General features: G+C 40.8%; 1 protein-coding gene, 1 long non-coding RNA gene and 1 pseudogene across 2 annotated transcripts in view; 1 reads left to right on the forward strand and 2 right to left on the reverse strand.

Annotated features, from left to right (window-relative positions):
• The window catches only part of LOC146513652 (kinesin-like protein KIF1A), a 77,237-nt gene that overhangs the window by 30,109 nt on the left and 30,152 nt on the right, over positions 1 to 16,976 (forward strand). The gene's annotated exons all lie outside the window — the stretch shown is intronic.
• On the reverse strand, positions 8,310 to 13,055 carry LOC146513656 (putative E3 ubiquitin-protein ligase HERC6; annotated as a pseudogene).
• LOC146513657 (uncharacterized) lies at positions 13,704 to 15,781 on the reverse strand. The gene is made up of 3 exons (XR_014875401.1): positions 15,433 to 15,781; positions 15,190 to 15,350; positions 13,704 to 14,521 (listed from the first exon to the last, which is right to left on the reverse strand). It is a non-coding gene; the product is annotated as an uncharacterized LOC146513657 (long non-coding RNA).

Genomic DNA, 16,976 nt, shown 5'->3' on the forward strand with positions numbered 1-16,976 from the left:
TCTACTGTAAGTTTATCGTGTTAAATCCCAACTTATCAGTCAAGAAAAGTTTTTTCCAAAGATATCAGCACAGACCAAAACTTACTTTGCTGATTAAGAAAATAACACATTGGTCTCGTGACTGTGTGGATCATCCCATTTTCCTCTTTTCACACTGATTAAACCAGTGGTTCCCAAACTTTTTTTGCTGGGCCCCCCTTGTTTTACAAGAAAAATGTTCGCGCCCCCCCCTCGCGCGCGCACGCACGAACACATCCTCCAACCACACACGCCCATATTTTGCTCCATTGCGGTTTATTTCACACCTCAAACATTTAGTAAACAATTAAGCAAATACAAGTAATCTGCAATAAATTACAGGTAATAAGAAAATAAACTACTAAGTCTTTTACGCTACGTCCACACCTACACGGGTATTTTTGAAAACGCAGCTGTTTCGTCCACGTAACGGCGTTTCGAATCACCGAGAACAGAGATTTTTAAAACTCCTTTTTTGCGTTTATGTGTGGACGAGGAATACAGGAGTTCGTCACGCAATGTCAAAGGTATGTGCCTTTTTTCACCTCACGCTGTGTGCACGTTATTGTTTACATGAGATGAATTGCAGAATGGCAGACAGAGACGAAATACTGTTAATCTGACTATCTACAGGTTTTACACGCTTACATATACACGCAGTTACTGTCCCTCCATTTAGAAAGGCAGAGGCGTCATGGTGTAATTATTTTACATGTAGTTGTTTTTTTTTTCCCTGTGTAATAATATTCAACATTGCTATCAATACATTTTTAAATTGTGGCAGGATGAGCCTGATGTTATTTGTATCCCACTGTAACTTTACTGTATAAAGAGCAAACATCTCCAAAATGTCAGGAGTAGTTAGTCATTACAACAAGTGTTTATGAACTACAAATCAAGAATGTGGGATACTGTTTGTCCGTGATTTAAACAGCCCAGCGCTGCTCCTAACGAAGGGAAAACCAATCCTGCAGGGACACCTACCTCGGCACTTGTGCAGGTGAAACCAAAGGGAAGATATGCTTCACCATAGAATGAAGTTGGTTTGGAAACATATTCAGCTATGCTTCATCTCCTGCTTTGCGTTCGTGTGGGCGCCCGTGCTAGCAGGGTCCAAGCGTTGTTTTTTTTGTTTTTTTTCCCTTTTCATGCCGCGCCCCCCCTGCAATGGCTCTGCGCCCCCCCTAGGGGGCGGGCCCCACACTTTGGGAACGTCTGGATTAAACCAAGTTGGCACTTTTCCATCAACAATGTGAACATTTGGGTGTGCCACTGCCTTCAACTTTTATCAGCTTCATTTATGAAAGAATTTTCATGTCTAAACATCATTTTTTTCTGATATAAAATTTTAAAAATCCTTTACTTCCACCCATTTTAAGACGTTGTGACAACAAATTCAACAGATGCCAAATGAAATTATTATTTTTTAATTACAATTTCTTTTACGTTTTTTATTGTATTTCCTGTCGTTCAAAGGGCTAAGCAACATTGAACGACTTCAGAAGCTGTCTTTTTTTTTGTGTTTGTCTTCAGAGTTTAGGAGCTGTGTCTCCATTTCACTAAGGCCTACAATTCTTCAAATAAACTACATTAATTAAATGTACCATTACCATGGAACAGCGGTCCCCAACCTTTTTTGCGCCACGGACCGGTTTAATGCCCGACAATATTTTCATGGACCGGCCTTTAAGGTGTCGTGGATTAATACAACAAAATAAAACTAGTACCAGTACCGAAAAAAAGAAAATTTATTCATAACACATGTGAAAAGACCCAGGAAAACCAAGTAAATGATAAAAACGATAACAAAATAACGCTGAAAACCGATAAAAACCCTGAAAACCACACATTTCACACCTGAGCCTCAACTCTCGCGGCCCGGTACCAAACGACTCATGGACCAGTACCGGTCCGAGGCCCGGGGATTGGGGACCGCTGCAATGGAAGACTGCCGAGAACTGACTAAACATTTAACACACTGAGCATAAGGCAACCCATTTCCAAGTTTTTTTAGTTGAGACCTAAACTGTTGTGCTGATTAAGGAAACAAGACATTTTTTGCCACATTAATGTCACGATCATCCTATTTTCTTTTTCTGCTGTGAATAAACCACCCAGATCTTTAAAGCCTTCTGCACTTTCACACATAATATTTCTCCAATTCTTTTTGGAAATAATTTCATCTTCATTTTGAAAATAACTGAACCCACACAGCTGGAGCTTCAGAGCCCAAACTAACCAAATGTAACTTTTCTTCAACAATTTTGAGCTCTTAGTTTGTGTTGTCTGCTCACAGTTTGCTGTCTGCTTCTTCTACTTGGTCCACGATTATCTCTGCACCATCTTTCTCCTGTTGTATTTCTCCTCATGCTGCACCTTCATGTGTCCTGTCCTGAGATGTATTTTTCCTCATTGAAATCATCTGGGTAACAAATGAAGCCTTCATACTTATCAGGCTGCAGGAGTGGGCTCATTAATGTGTAGCTATTATCTCCATCTCATCCAAAGCTCACATAACACGGGCATTTTCTTCTTGTTCATTTTAATTGACTTTCTTACATGCACAAATCAAAAATGTTGTCAGGTCAATCAAATCTGCAATGTTTTCTTTGATTTCTGATGAACACCTGTCTGTGCTCATTTTTACTGTACATTTCATGTTGACATCACCCAGAACAACATGTGTGTGTGTGACAACATGTGTGATGGCTCTTAGACATCTATATCCACTTCCAGGGTTTGGTGGCTACTTGTACTAGGGAGTGGCTTGTTTAGAGCAATATTTGTCACCATGCTAGTTACTCAACTGAGACTATATATGGACGTCTGCAACCTCAGTTTCTATCGCTCATTCTTCCAGGTCATTTGGGATTATTTGAATTTTATTTGCCTTACACACCCATCCACACACCTTCACATATTACAGACATTGACTTTGTTTTTTAAATACATTCATTTTTTCAGTGAGGGTGTCCATTTCTGTCTTTCCCCTTCAGCCAGGGGTGTGACATGAATGCTGGATGATGCATGTGATGACAGTCACACATAATTAAGGGTAAACGCTGAACTTAATCACCTGAAATCATCATAAAACTTAGACTGAGAGGCAACAAAGACATTTATTATTTGTAGAGTAGTTTAAAAATATGTACAGCGCCCTCATTTAATGTAATTAAAGGATGAAGAGAGAGGGATTGGTTAATCCATAATGTTACAGATTTAGGGGCTTTCACACAGGACAGATCAACAATTGAATGACTCTATAAAATATATTGAGTCTTTGTATGCCTCTAATGAAGCTCTGAGGTGTGCTGGATTTGATCACTGTCAATAGACACAATTAATCTGACTGACAGAGAGAAGGCCAAGACCTCAGGAGGACAGTTCATCATCTTCTTATTCAGCTTGTTTTAGAACTGAAGATGAAGATGAGAGGTGAAATGTCTGCATGCCCTCTGCTGGGAGTGAGTGAAAACACTTTTACTGACGGCTGGATCTAAATACTGAGTTTTGTGCCAAACGCACCATTAAACAGGGAACATGTCTATAGAAGAAGAAGATCTTGTCTTGTTAGGAACTTAAATTGTAAATTTCGAGTGTTGGAGCTGTTTGCCTGTCAAACCACGGACCATGAGCATGGAGCGGGAGTCAGGAGCACGTTCACCAAAACCACTTCTTTCCTTCTGTTTCACGATTGTTCACATTTCTCACTGTAAATAAACACACCGACTCTGATGGGAAAATCCTGCATTTGGTCCCGGTTCTTGCCACAAATAATAAACACTTTGATTTAGAAACTGCATTTTGTGTTCACTTGTGTTATCATTGTCTTATATTTAAATTTGTTTAATGATCTGAACCAGATTTTCACATCACTGTACGTACGTAGAAGTTCTGCTCAAACTCTATGAACAGAATCATTCTAACAATGTGAACCAAGCTGTCACTGCATCTGTACTAATGCTCAGTTTGTAAGAACAGACATGCTACAAAACAACCCCAAGACATGCGGGGTTCTTCAGAGGATAAAGTGCTGGTGCCGTGTTCCACCGCCAGACTTGCACACAATGTTGCAGAGATGTGCCAGCCAGGAATGCACAGGAGCCTTAAAGCCATTCCAGAACTTTTTTTTTTTTAAGTTAATTGAAATTGAAATGTTTAATCATGTAGATTAAAGAAAATAAGAAAGTTACAAAGTATATTTATATGAAACATGTGAACACTTACTGCATTTGATGTATTTTAACGATATATAATGCGTGTTATGGAATGTAACAACTGAATATGTGTAATTTTGCCACCCCATTTGATTTCCGTGCCACCCTAAGAAAATTTCTCTATCCGCCCCCTTCAGTGTTACAATGTTATGTCTTCTGTTCAGTACAGTAAAAAAAAACCAAAAACATTTATTGTTGATCACTTAAGGATCATCTTATTGTTGCTCAGGGCCTCTGTGAGTTTGGTTTGCATGATCTCCTTAGTTGAATATGACGGCAGCTCCAAGGTTAAGAAGCACGTGTGTGTGTTTGACTTGCATCTTGATTTTGTCCATACTGAGAATGGGCACGTGGTCAAATCCTGTCACAAACCCCAGAGGAGGAAAAAAGTCAAACTCAAAGAATAAAGTGATAAATAATACAGAAGTGCTCTATTGGATTGTATCACATAGTCAGATGTTTATAGAAATATAGTAGTTATAAAGCAATACATTCTCCTGTTCATGTTTGTCTGAGCATAAAAAATTAGATTTGATTCATAAGAATTATAATGCAGCCGTAACTTAAATTATTGGATAAATTATGACATATTAAGAAAAGTCAGATAATTCTAAAGTGCCTTATGATGCTGATGCTGTTACACAGCTGTCTCATGTAGGGATGTTGAATTTTTTGCATGTGCTATAGTGTAATATTATTGTAACTGCACAGTGTAAATTATCCCTGAAATTATCCTCAGCACAGACACAGTGCACGCTCCTTTAGAGCTGCATACGATCCACCATCACAGTGTGAAATCTGTATCTGCTAGCAGGGCCTCTGTCAGTCTGTCTCGCAGGATCTCCTTAGTTGAGTAAAAAGGCAGATACAGATTAGAGTGACATGTCTCTGACTCAGGGAAGTGCTGATAACAGGTGCCGCTCTGAATTTGCTTAACCCGAACCTCCATATGGACCTGGTCCATGCCAAGAATTGGAGCTCTTCTAAAACCAGTCAGGAACCCTGAAGAACAACAATGGAAAGAAAATATAAGTTTACTTAATTAATGATAGTTAGACAGCTATCAATGTCAGTATATTGTGAAAAAGCTCATCAATATCCAAAGAATTCTAACAATTCTATATGAAGATAGCACTGCTCATCATTTTTGGTCATTTGGTTGGCTCACCTAAGCTAGCTTATACTAAAAATGTTATCTCATTAAGCAAATAATTAACAACTTTTTAGTGAATTTGAAAACTTTTACATACATCTTATCATCATCACATCACAGGAAAAGTATTTTTGCATATGTCTGTGAAGGTTCTCAGTCATCCAGGTCATCGTAGTCAAAGGAGCTTGCAAAGAAAAGCGTCTGGACTTCTTTAAGTTACTTGAAGACGTTTCACCTCTCATCCGAGAGGCTTCTTCAGTTCTAAGGTCAAATGGTGGAAAGTCCCAGATATAACCCTAGTGGGAGTGTCCCCCCACAGAGGGACAAAAGGACCCCCTGATGATCCTCTAATCGCCTGAGCCAAGGTGTGGAACTGGGTGTGGGTCCCAATCAGCCAGAGTTTCGGGTGAGCTCATTGTGAAACCTGGCCCCACCTTATCATGCGAATTCCTGAGGTCAGATGGCCCAGGGTGTGAGTGGGCGTTAAGGCGTCCGGGAAGGGATCTCAAAACTGGATTATAGATGGCAGAGAGTTGGTGTCGTAAACCACCGCCTCTGTTCAAAGATGGTCGCTCACAGTGGACATAGATGCTTCTTTCACTCCTCTTTCAAACCATCTGTCCTCTCTGTCCAAAATGTGAACATTGGCATCCTCGAAGGAGTGTCCTTTATCCTTAAGATGCAGATGGACTGCTGAGTCTTGTCCTGTCGAGGTGGCTCTTCTGTGTTGTGCCATGCGCTTGTGAAGTGGCTGTTTGGTCTCTCCAATGTAGAGGTCTGGGCATTCCTCGCTGCACTGTACAGCATACACCACATTGTTAAGTCTGTGTTTTGGCGTTTTGTCTTTTGGGTGAACCAGTTTTTGTCTGAGCGTGTTGCTGGGTCTGAAGTACACCGGGATGTCATGCTTGGAGAAAACCCTCCTGAGTTTCTCTGATACACCGGCTACATAGGGGATGACAATGTTGTTGCGTCTGTCCTTCTTATCCTCCCTCGCTGGTGTCTGATCTTCTTTTCTGTGCCTCTTTGCTGACTTTATGAATGCCCATTTAGGGTAGCCGCACGTTTTGAGTGCTTCCTTTACATGTGTGTGTTCCTTCTTTTTCCCTTCAGGCTTAGAGGGAACATGTTCTGCCCGGTGGTGTAGGGTCCTAATTACTCCAAGTTTGTGTTCCAGAGGGTGATAGGAGTCAAACAGGAGGTACTGGTCCGTGTGTGTGGGCTTCCGGTAAACTTCGATGTTGAGGTTGCCATTCTCTTCAATGTGCACAGCGCAGTCCAGGAAAGGCAAACAGTCGTCCTTTGTGTCTTCCCTGGTGAACTTGATGTTTTTATCCACAGCGTTGATGTGCGCAGTGAAGGATTCCACTTCTTGTGTCTTGATTTTGACCCAGGTGTCGTCTACATATCTGTACCAGTGGCTGGGTACTCTTCCTTTGAAAGAGCCAAGAGCCTTCCTTTCCACTTCCTCCATGTAAAGGTTGGCTACAATAGGTGACACGGGGGAGCCCATGGCACAGCCATGTTTTTGTCTGTAATAGCCTTCGTTGTATTTGAAGTATGTTGTGGTGAGGCAGAGGTCTAACAGTGTGCAAATCTGATCGGGTGTGAAGTTGGTCCTGTCCTCCAAGGAGTTGTCTTCTTGTAGTCGTTTTCTGACAGTCTCCACTGCCCCCGTGGTGGGTATGCACGTGAAGAGAGAGACTACATCAAAGGACACCATGGTTTCATCTGGATCCAGGGTAAGTTTCTGGACCTTGTCAGTGAAGTCGGTGGAGTTCTTGATGTGGTGTGGGGTGTTCCCCACGAGAGGAGCAAGGATGGTAGCAAGGTGTTTTGCAATGTTATAAGTGGCTGAGTTTATGCTACTGACTATGGGTCTGAGTGGGACAGCTTCCTTGTGGATTTTTGGAAGTCCGTAAATGCAGGGTATAGCATCCCCTGGGTAAAGGCGGTGATAAGTAAGGCGGTCAATGATTTTGTCCTTTTCCAAGTCTTGAAGGCAAGCTATAACTTTCTTTTTGTAGCTGCTTGTGGGGTCTCGCTTTAAGGCTTCGTAGGTATTGTTGTCACTGAGGAGAGTAGTGATCTTTGTATGGTAATCTGTAGTGTTTAGGACCACGGTGCATCTTCCCTTATCAGCTGGTAAAACAGTGATGTTGTGGTTTTTGCTCAGGGAAGCGACGGCCTTCTTTTCCTGTATTGTGAGGTTGGACGGAGGGACTTTGGCACTGGAGAGGGTGGCTGAGACTTTCATCCTGATTTGCTCTGCTTCTGTCTGTGATAATTTATTAATCCGTATGGCAGATTCTGTGGCTGTGATGAGGTCCACTATGGGCAACTGTTGTGGAGAAATGGCAAAATTGAGACCTTTGGCTAATGGGCTAATTGAGACCTTAGAACTGAAGAAGCCTCTCGGATGAGAGGTGAAACGTCTTCAAGTAACTTAAAGAAGTCCAGACGCTTTTCTTCGCAAGCTCCTTTGACTATTTTTGCATATTTGTCACATTTATGTGTAATAAGTAAATACAATTGTTAATTTCTAATTTCATTGATTAAGGGAAAAAAATATTCAAGCCTAGCTGGCCCTATGTGAAAAAGCAATTGACCTCTAAATGTATTAACTGGTGGAAGCATCCTGGCAGCAAGAACTGCAGTCAAGTGTTTGTGATAACTGGTAATGAATCTTTACAGAGCTTTGGGAGGAATTTTGGCCCACTTTCCTTGGCATACGTTTTTGTACTTTGAACAAGCATAATAAAAACAGAATCAGGGCCCAGTGCAAAAACACATGGCTTTTTAAAAAGGCTTAACCAGGCTATGAAGAATCTTTAATTTGACTGAAATATTGTTATTAAGGTATATTCGTCAGATCTACTGACCTATTCAGATTATAGTAAGAGAGTCACTACGTTGTCATTATACTTAAAATCATCTGTCAGAATTTGAGGTGTTGTGTCTCTTTTGCATTTGATGACTAACTCAACCATAAAGCAGCTTTACAGTATATTAATCAGAACAATGCTGCTCTCTAATATATCTTGGTAAAGTGCAGAAAAATCGAATGTTTTATATGATACAGTGTGATTTCAGTAACATATCATAATGGAGGCTTCAGCAAGTACTTACGAAGGAAATCTTTCCTCTGCTCTTCAGTTAGTTCATCAAATACCTCCCAAAACATCTGTATGGTGGGGTGGCGGTCATGATATTTCCAATCATAACTTGTGTTCTGAAAACAGTGAAAATGACTGTTATAATCATAGAGTTTGTAAGGTCAGGCATATATACACTATGTTGCCAAAAGTATTCCCTAACCCATCCAAATCATTAAATTAATGTGTTCCAATCACTTCCATGGACACAGGTGTATTAAATCAAGCACATAGACATGCAGACTACTTCTACAAACATGTGTGAAAGGATGAGTCGCTCTCAGGAACTGAATGAATTCCAGCATGGTAATGTGATAGGATGCACCAGTGCAACAAGTCCAGTCATGAAATTTCCTTGCTATTAAATATTCCATAGTCAGCTGTTAGTGATATTATAACAAAGTGGAAGTAATTGGAAATGACAGCTAGTCAGCTGATGCTAAGGCTCATAGTGCACTTAAGTCACCAATATCTGCAGTCTGCTGTTGTTACAGATGTCCAAACTTCATTGGTTTCCATGGCTGAGCAGCTGCATCCCAGCCTTACACTGACAAACACAATGCAAAGCGTCAGATTGAGTGATTTAAGCATCTCAACACTGGACTCTAAAGCAGTGGAGATGTGTTTACTGGAGTGACGAATCACACTTCTCTGACTGGCAATCCGATGGATGTGTCAGGGTTTGGTGGTTGCCAACTTGTCTGACTGCACTGTGCCAAGTGTAAAGTGTGGTGGAGGAGCGGTTTTGTTGTGGGGCTGTTTATCAGGAGTTGGGTTCGCCCCCTTAGTGCCGGTGAAAGGAACTCTCAATGCTTCAGCATATCAAGACAATTTCATGCTTCCAGTTTGGGGATGGCCACTTTCTGTTCCAACATGGCTGGGCACCAGTTCACAAAACAAGGCCCATAAAGCCATGGAAGAGCGAGTTTGTTGTAGAAGAACTGGACTAGCCTGCACAGAGTCCTGACCTCACCCTGATAGAACATATTTGGGATGAATTAGAGCAGCAACTATGAGCCAGGCCTTCTCCTCCAACATCAGTGTCTGACACCACAAATGCACTTCTGGAAGAACAGTCAAAAAATTCCCATAAACACAATTAAACCTTGTGGAAAGCTTTCCCAGAAGAGTTGAAGCAGTTATAGCTGCGAAGGGTGGGCTGACTATTATATTATACTATCATACAAAAGTCTGGATTAAGACTGAGATGTGACTCAAGTTCATATTTGTGTTAAAGCAGCCGACTGAGTGCTTTTGGCAGTATGCAGTACACAGTTATTGTGCTACAGGACAGCTGTGAAACTACAGCCTGTGTCTGTTTGGCTGACTGTACCTGTTTGAACTTTTCCCAGTCATACACGTCCTGGCCGACCAGCACTCCCTGCAGCTCCTCTGGTCGAAACAGCCTCACCAAATCCTGGTCACACACCAGGAAGAAGCCTCGCTTGAACTCCTGGAACAGACTCTCCACTGATGTGTTGAAGGCATGATTCACATAGGCCTCCACAAACTCCTTCCTGTTTAGTAGGGAAAATTTTAAATCAGCAAACATTTCACAGAGACAAAGGTGCTGCAGATGAACCTCACAAGCATGTCATGTTTTATATGCTTACTTATTTTGACTTGTCAGTGGCTTTCCAGGAGTTTGAGGATCCAGGTCAACTTTTATTCCATCCCAGATTATCTGTAAATTAGTTATAAATCAGATGAGTTTAGCTGCAAAACCTGAGAATGAGACAGATTACTGATCATCTTCTATAGTAAAACACATACCAAAAAGTCCATGTAGAGATTATCCAGAACATCATCTTCATAGTTTAAGATGGTCTGCAGACTCCTTTAAAGAAATTCAAACAAAAAGTTGTAATAAAAGAAGTTCAACTATGTACATTTTACAGCAGTCACAAGTTACTGTAACCACCACAACTTGAAATACATTTTCTTCTGCTTGTCCGGGGCCAGGTTGTGGGACCAGCAGCAGCTTGTGTTACTGAAATGAAATGGAAACTTACCGTCCAACAGTCGGGCTGAACTCCATCATATCCTCCAGTGTCGGCTCTAAACTGAGTAGCTTCTTGAACAGAACCAGTGGGAATGGTAAGTGTATGATACACTGGTTGTACAAGGCCAAGCCACACAGTAGTCCAAACAGGAAGAAGTTTCTCTTGCTCTCCTCTGTTGCCTGCATTAATAAAAGTTCACTTTGGTTCTATTATTGCTTATTGTTAAAACTTTAATCCTTTAACCAATTTTATACAGTTGGTGGGCTCAGTTTTAAAGTCTTACATTGGCGGGAAACCATGCCAGGGTTTTGGAGTCATTGAGCATGAACATCCCAGATTCTTCTGACACCATTTTAAGAAACAGGTGGTGAAAAAGGTCTCGTTTGTAGACATCTTTGATGTTTGGATCCTCATCAAAATGGACCTGAGAAATATAAATATTAGAGATGCTTCTGGAAAGAACAGTTGCAGAAGAATGGCTATGCATTAATCATCAGGTGAAAATCAATCAAATATTCACCACAAGTGGCTTCTTGAAGTCGCTGTGAGCAGCAGCTGCCAGCTCTCTGAAGGTGCTTTTGAAAAGTGATGCGCGCTGCAGCTGCAGTTTAAAAAATGTGGGTTTTGGCTGAGGAATCCATCCGTAAGGAAGAACAAAAACCATCTGTGGAGGCGCCTGCTGTTCATTCTGCAAGACAAGACAAAGTATCATGATTTTAAAATAAATTCTCTATTTAAATTCCAATTGTGATGTATATAAGGCAGCTGGAGAACCAAGTGAGCTAGACTGGCTCTTGCTTCTGTTCTGAGGTTCTGAAACTGACGCCTGCCTGAACTGTGAGAGAACTAAAACAAATAAAACAACAAAATGTTGGAATCTTTTGCAGCTCTGAGGGCAGCTGCTGATTTATGATTGTATTCTGTTACTTTATTTTCTGTTGTGACTCCTTTGTTTTTTATAGATGGTTGTTTTGTCTGTTATATAAAACTGCTGAATAGTGTAGCTTTAAAGTGCGATCACTAATACACACTAACGCAGACTGGAAAATTACAAATTCTGCTTTTGTTTTCCTATAACAGGGTGGTGAAGTTACCTGAGTGAATGCAGAATTCATGTCAAAAACCAGTTTCTTTGATTTCAGATCCATCACAAATGGGTACTTGCAAAGAATCACAGGCAGATCATCTGCATTCTGGAAAAACAAAGAAACAACCCACATAAACAGTTAGTGAGCTTAACAGTGTGTCAACATGAATGAGTCGTTTTCTGGGTTGACTGCCATCTTAGCAGGTTCAACGTACTTGTTGTCAGCTGACCTCACCTTGAGTTTTGACTTTGTTCGCCAATGTTTGAGATCCTCCTTTAGAAACATCTGGCTAAGCTCGAGGCAAAAAGTTGTTTCTGGGATTTTCTTGTTTATCTCATTGGTCTTAAAACAACAAGTGGTAGTATTTGTTATACTGGCTGTGTGAAAATCCAACTTTTTTTGTTGAAAAGCTGAGCAGTAATACATTTAATTAAATTTTGATAATTTCTGATACTGACATTGTACATATGCTGGAGGATTAGCAGTACGTTTCTGGCTTGAGCGTTGCAAGAAGCAGACTTAAAGATTGGGATCTACGAGAGGGCCGTCTTCCACACCTGAACATATCTGATCATGTCGGAGGGTGACAGTGAGGACCACCATTCCCCTGAGGATGACAAAGGTACAGTCAGCTCTTCACTGGCTGATATCATGGATTAAGAAGTCTAGAGTGTTCGTTAGAATAAAATGCTATCATTTAATACATTGATGCATTTAAACAATATATATTAATCCAATAAATACACTTTTAATAGACGTGCTGAAGATTTTAAAGTTGTTAAAGTCTGCCTAAATATATGCCTGAACAACAGACTTTAAAATTGCTTTAAAAACAATTAAATTACATTAAATAATAATTGAGTTGTGACATAATTATGAGCTCTAAATCGCAAAGCTTCAGCAAGGTTTTGAACTAATTCCTCAGATTTGTTAAATTAGTTGTTAGTTTAGTGTTTTTTGCATAGGTGAGATTGTGTTATGAGAAATGCATTAACTGCTTTGAGAACTGTTGGAGTTGGATAGAATGATGTTGATGTGAGAACTGCACTAAAGTCGGGACAGCCAGTAAGAAAATAGTAGGTGTCACCGTACCTAAAATCTGGACGCTTTCATTGGGGAGTCGTTGCATGGTAGCAGCGACTGCATCAGCAAGCGTTTTGCTCTGTTGCCATCTGCATTTCTGTATGCATGCATGCAGAAGTTCATTGAGAAGCAGGAAGATCCTCAATCCTTCCACTCCCACAGGGTTCATATCAACAGATGGAAGCAGCTGCAGAACAGCAGTCTCAGCCTGCTGATGCAACTTGTTATTAATTAAAGGTTTAATTAAAGTCCACTTCTTACTTTTTTAGTTAATTACTCATCAGGTTACAAACGTGTGTTAGTCACATTCCAGTTCGATACCTCTGCAAAAACAACATCTCGAATCACCAGCTTCTCAAAACTTCGCCGCGCAAGTGACAAGTCCAAACCGGAGTACGTTGGTGAAGTTTGGAAATGTTTATCTTTGCTGACATGAAGAAAATGACAAATGTGTATATTCAAATGTTAAATTCAACAGACATAAAGAAGTCATGATCATGCTCATGAATGGTGTTCTTACCTCCTGTCAAGAAAGCTTTGATTCATACAGGATGGAGATGTGAGCATCCTGTGAATTTCCCTGTGAAGAGTTCATGAGGTTAGTCAGTAACAGTAAGGCTACAGTGTACATGCTGTGCAGAAAACCAGTTACATACAACAACAATAACAGTTGCTTTTGTGTTAGACTTACTCTTTTAGATTTTTCCACAGCTTTGGATTATATGCAGAGACCCATTTGTCAATCATGTTATCAATAGAGTGTTCTGTCACCTTGTTCTTTGTGCCACTGCCTGACTCGTTATCAGCGCCCTGTGAAAGAAGCAAAGGTTCATGTTTGGTTTAGACACATGACCTCACATGTAGATATAACTGGTAAAGCCATGTTTACATCCTCCCACAGGTATCCTTACTGCACTGTATGCATTTGTGCTGGTACCTCATTAGGCGTGCATGTTGCAAATGAAGTGTTTCCTCCTGCGTAGATGTTAGAAATGTCTAGAATAAAAACAGATGAGAAATTATCTACCTAAGAGTCAACTGTACTGTATGGGATGGTTTTTCAGTTCCAGAAAGAAAGATAAGATATAGCGACTTGCTCTTACAGCTTAATTTGTGACATTTAGGCAATAAACCTTTTTGTTGTTAACTGTGGTTAACTTGGTTATTTGGATCAAATTCAGGTCCAGTTTTATTTGCTTAATATATTTTTTCATCAGCACTTTAAAAACATACAGCAGAAAACCTAAAACCTGCCGTGAGTTCATGACATTTATTTTTAGATTATTTTGAGTTTTCCAGTATTTGATGTGTGGCCAAACATTTTGTCTATGATTATATTCAAGCCCTTATAGTCAGAATTACTAATTATTTTTAAACTAAAGGTATACCCAATTATCTACTGGGCTATTGGCTCATCTGTGTTACACCTGCAGCAAGTGCAAAGCCCAACAGTGCAGCTCCTCACTGGTTTCAGAAGACTCAGTACCTCTGAGTAGCACTTTTTATTGCTGCATAGTGAATATATGTGTGTGTCATTGTCAGGTTTATAACCTCTATCTATACAGTTGGATGTGACACACCTTAATTATTATTATAATAATACAATTATTTTATTGTTACTGTTATTTTTGTGTAATTGTAAACTGAATCGACTCTTCTGTTCAGATAAATGTATTTACCATGTGGCAGTTGCACAGGTAGTGGCACTGATGCCTGAGTCTCTTCTCCACGTCCCAGCTGCCCTTGTTCATTACACCCAAACGAGTAAACCTTCTTGGATTCTGTCAGTACCAGTGTGTGATAGCTGATTGAGAAAAGAGTGCACGAAAAGGAAAGTCCACAATGTAAAACATGCTTTTTCAAAGGTTTTAAACATCTGTGTTGTTGGTGGACCTCAGTATACATTTTTGTTCAGAATGGTAATTGCTAAGAAAATGATCTTGACTCTCTGGAAGTCGGATATTGTAGCTCAATTCAAAATGTGGCTAACAGAACTGACTGCTCTGTTGCACGTGGAGAGGATTAGGTACACATCAGCGGACAAACTTAGTCATTTCTTTGATGTGTGGCAGCCATTTTTAGATCATGTATTAAAACAAAGTTCTCTTTGATCGATCGCAAATAATTCAGCGTACCACCTCGGCGTTTTATTTCTGTTTATTGCCGGTGCTGAAGTAGTATTTTTGTTGTTGCAGCGTAATATTTTGCCTTATTTGTGTGTTTTTGCCCTTGCTGTTGTGTTGTCTGTTTTCTTTTATTGTTTTTTGTTTGTTTGTTTGTTTGTTTGTTTGTTTTTTTTGGGGGGGGGAGGGGGGTTGTGTCTTTTTTGTCTTTTTTTTCTTATATCAAAAAACATCAAGCATCAAAAAAGTCACGGTCATCAGAGCAACATCAGAGAAACAATAAAGTCTAACCATGGAAGGTTTTTATAAATATATGCATAAAAACACAAAGAACATCAACAATGAGCACCTTTCGTTTTGCTGAAAGTGATATAGCTTTCTGTTACCATCAACTGAAACCGCCAACATTTCAGGTGTGCATGCTGGGCAGCTGAAGCTGACATCACAGCACAGCTGGTCTTCCTCATCAAGAAAGCTGTGCTGCAGTGCATCGCTGTTGGCACGCCCAGTCTGTATGTACAGAAATATAACAGAGGAATAAATATTTGCATCTGCTTATTGAAAAACAATATCAAAGAAACACTTCACTCACCCTTCCCCCACACTTGCAGTTGCTTGCAAAAGTATTCGCCCCCCTCAGATCTGTGGCAAGATCTGAAAACTGCTGTTCACAAACGCTGTCCATCTAATCTGACTGAGCTGGAGCTGTTTTGCAAAGAAGAATGGGCAAAGATTTCAGTCTCTAGATGTGCAAAGCTGGTAGAGACAGACCCTAAAAGACTGGCAGCTGGAATTGCAGCAAAAGGTGGTTCTACAAAGTATTGACTCAGGGGGCTGAATAATTATGCACACCCCACTTTTCAGTTATTTATTTGTAAAAGATGTTTGGAATCATGTATGATTTTCCTTCCACTTCTCATGTGTACACCACTTTGTGTTGGTCTTTCACGTCGAATTCCAATAAAACTGATTCATGTTTGTGGCTGTAATGTGACAAAATGTGGAAAAGTTCAAGGGGGCCGAATACTTTTGCAAGCCACTGTAGTACGACGCTCCAACAGTTTTGCAAAAGCTTCCCTGGAGAATCATGGAGAAAATCCTTTTAGTTCCAGGAAGGAGCTCAAGAGGTCTAAAGTGTAAAGAGTAGACATGTTGACAGATGCTGGCCAATATCCACTCCTAATCAGGTCCTTTAAATCAGGGCTGCACTGCTGCTGGCATGTTTGACATCTGTGTATCGCCTGGTGCACATCATAACGTCCTTGGACCAAAGAGAAAAAGAAACAACATGAATAATACACGACTGCCTTCACAGATGACTTCTGTTAAAGCAATACCAGGTTCTGATTGTACAGCAAGGGCAGAAAACATGCTCCATCACACTATGTTACCAAAATGACTACTGTTAGGATTTCTTTGGCTCTCGGAGGAGGCGGACGCACTTTTTCTCCTCTCCCTTATCTTCCCTGCTAGTTCTTATGTCCTTGTCTAGTCTCGTGTCTTTTTTGTATTACTTTCCCTGGAACACTCTCTCACAGTCTGTGTCTAAAACCCAAAAGAGAATTATGGATTTGATCAGCTGGTCTCTGAATGCTATTGACACCCTTTAACGAGAAGTCTGGGCTCGGGAGAACCCGAGTGCCCTGCAGGGACTTTCCCTGCCGGATACACGATGGACGGGTGGCAGAGGATCGTGGGCCTGGTGGGACTGTCGATCGAGGACGCTGAAGATATCTACCTATTCGGAACCATGATAACAGGGTTCTTGCTGATCGGAGCTGGCTTGGCCCTGGCTTATCGGAGAATTAAGAGAGCGGAACCGGCTGTTGAAACACCCACAAGGCTGCCCGCTGGGATTGGAACGACAGGTGCGACTTCTCAGAAAGGGCTCACTGAAGGCAGCATGGTTAAGAGCTTGGAGGCGCTTACGACTACAGTGAATGCTCAGAATAACCTTTGAGCGTATGTATGTTGGATTACATCAGGAAAGAATCAACTCAGAACAACATCTCTGGGCGGAAGCAACATCTCGGATCAGTTGGTTGCGGTTGTGAGGTCTCAGAATCTCCTATGTGAGCAAAAAGAGTAACAAGACCACAGAATCGACGGCTAATAACATCACGGAGAAACTCGCAG

This window comes from Neolamprologus multifasciatus, chromosome 7 (genome assembly GCF_963576455.1).
Source record: "Neolamprologus multifasciatus chromosome 7, fNeoMul1.2, whole genome shotgun sequence".
Classification (NCBI taxonomy): Eukaryota; Metazoa; Chordata; class Actinopteri; order Cichliformes; family Cichlidae; genus Neolamprologus; species Neolamprologus multifasciatus.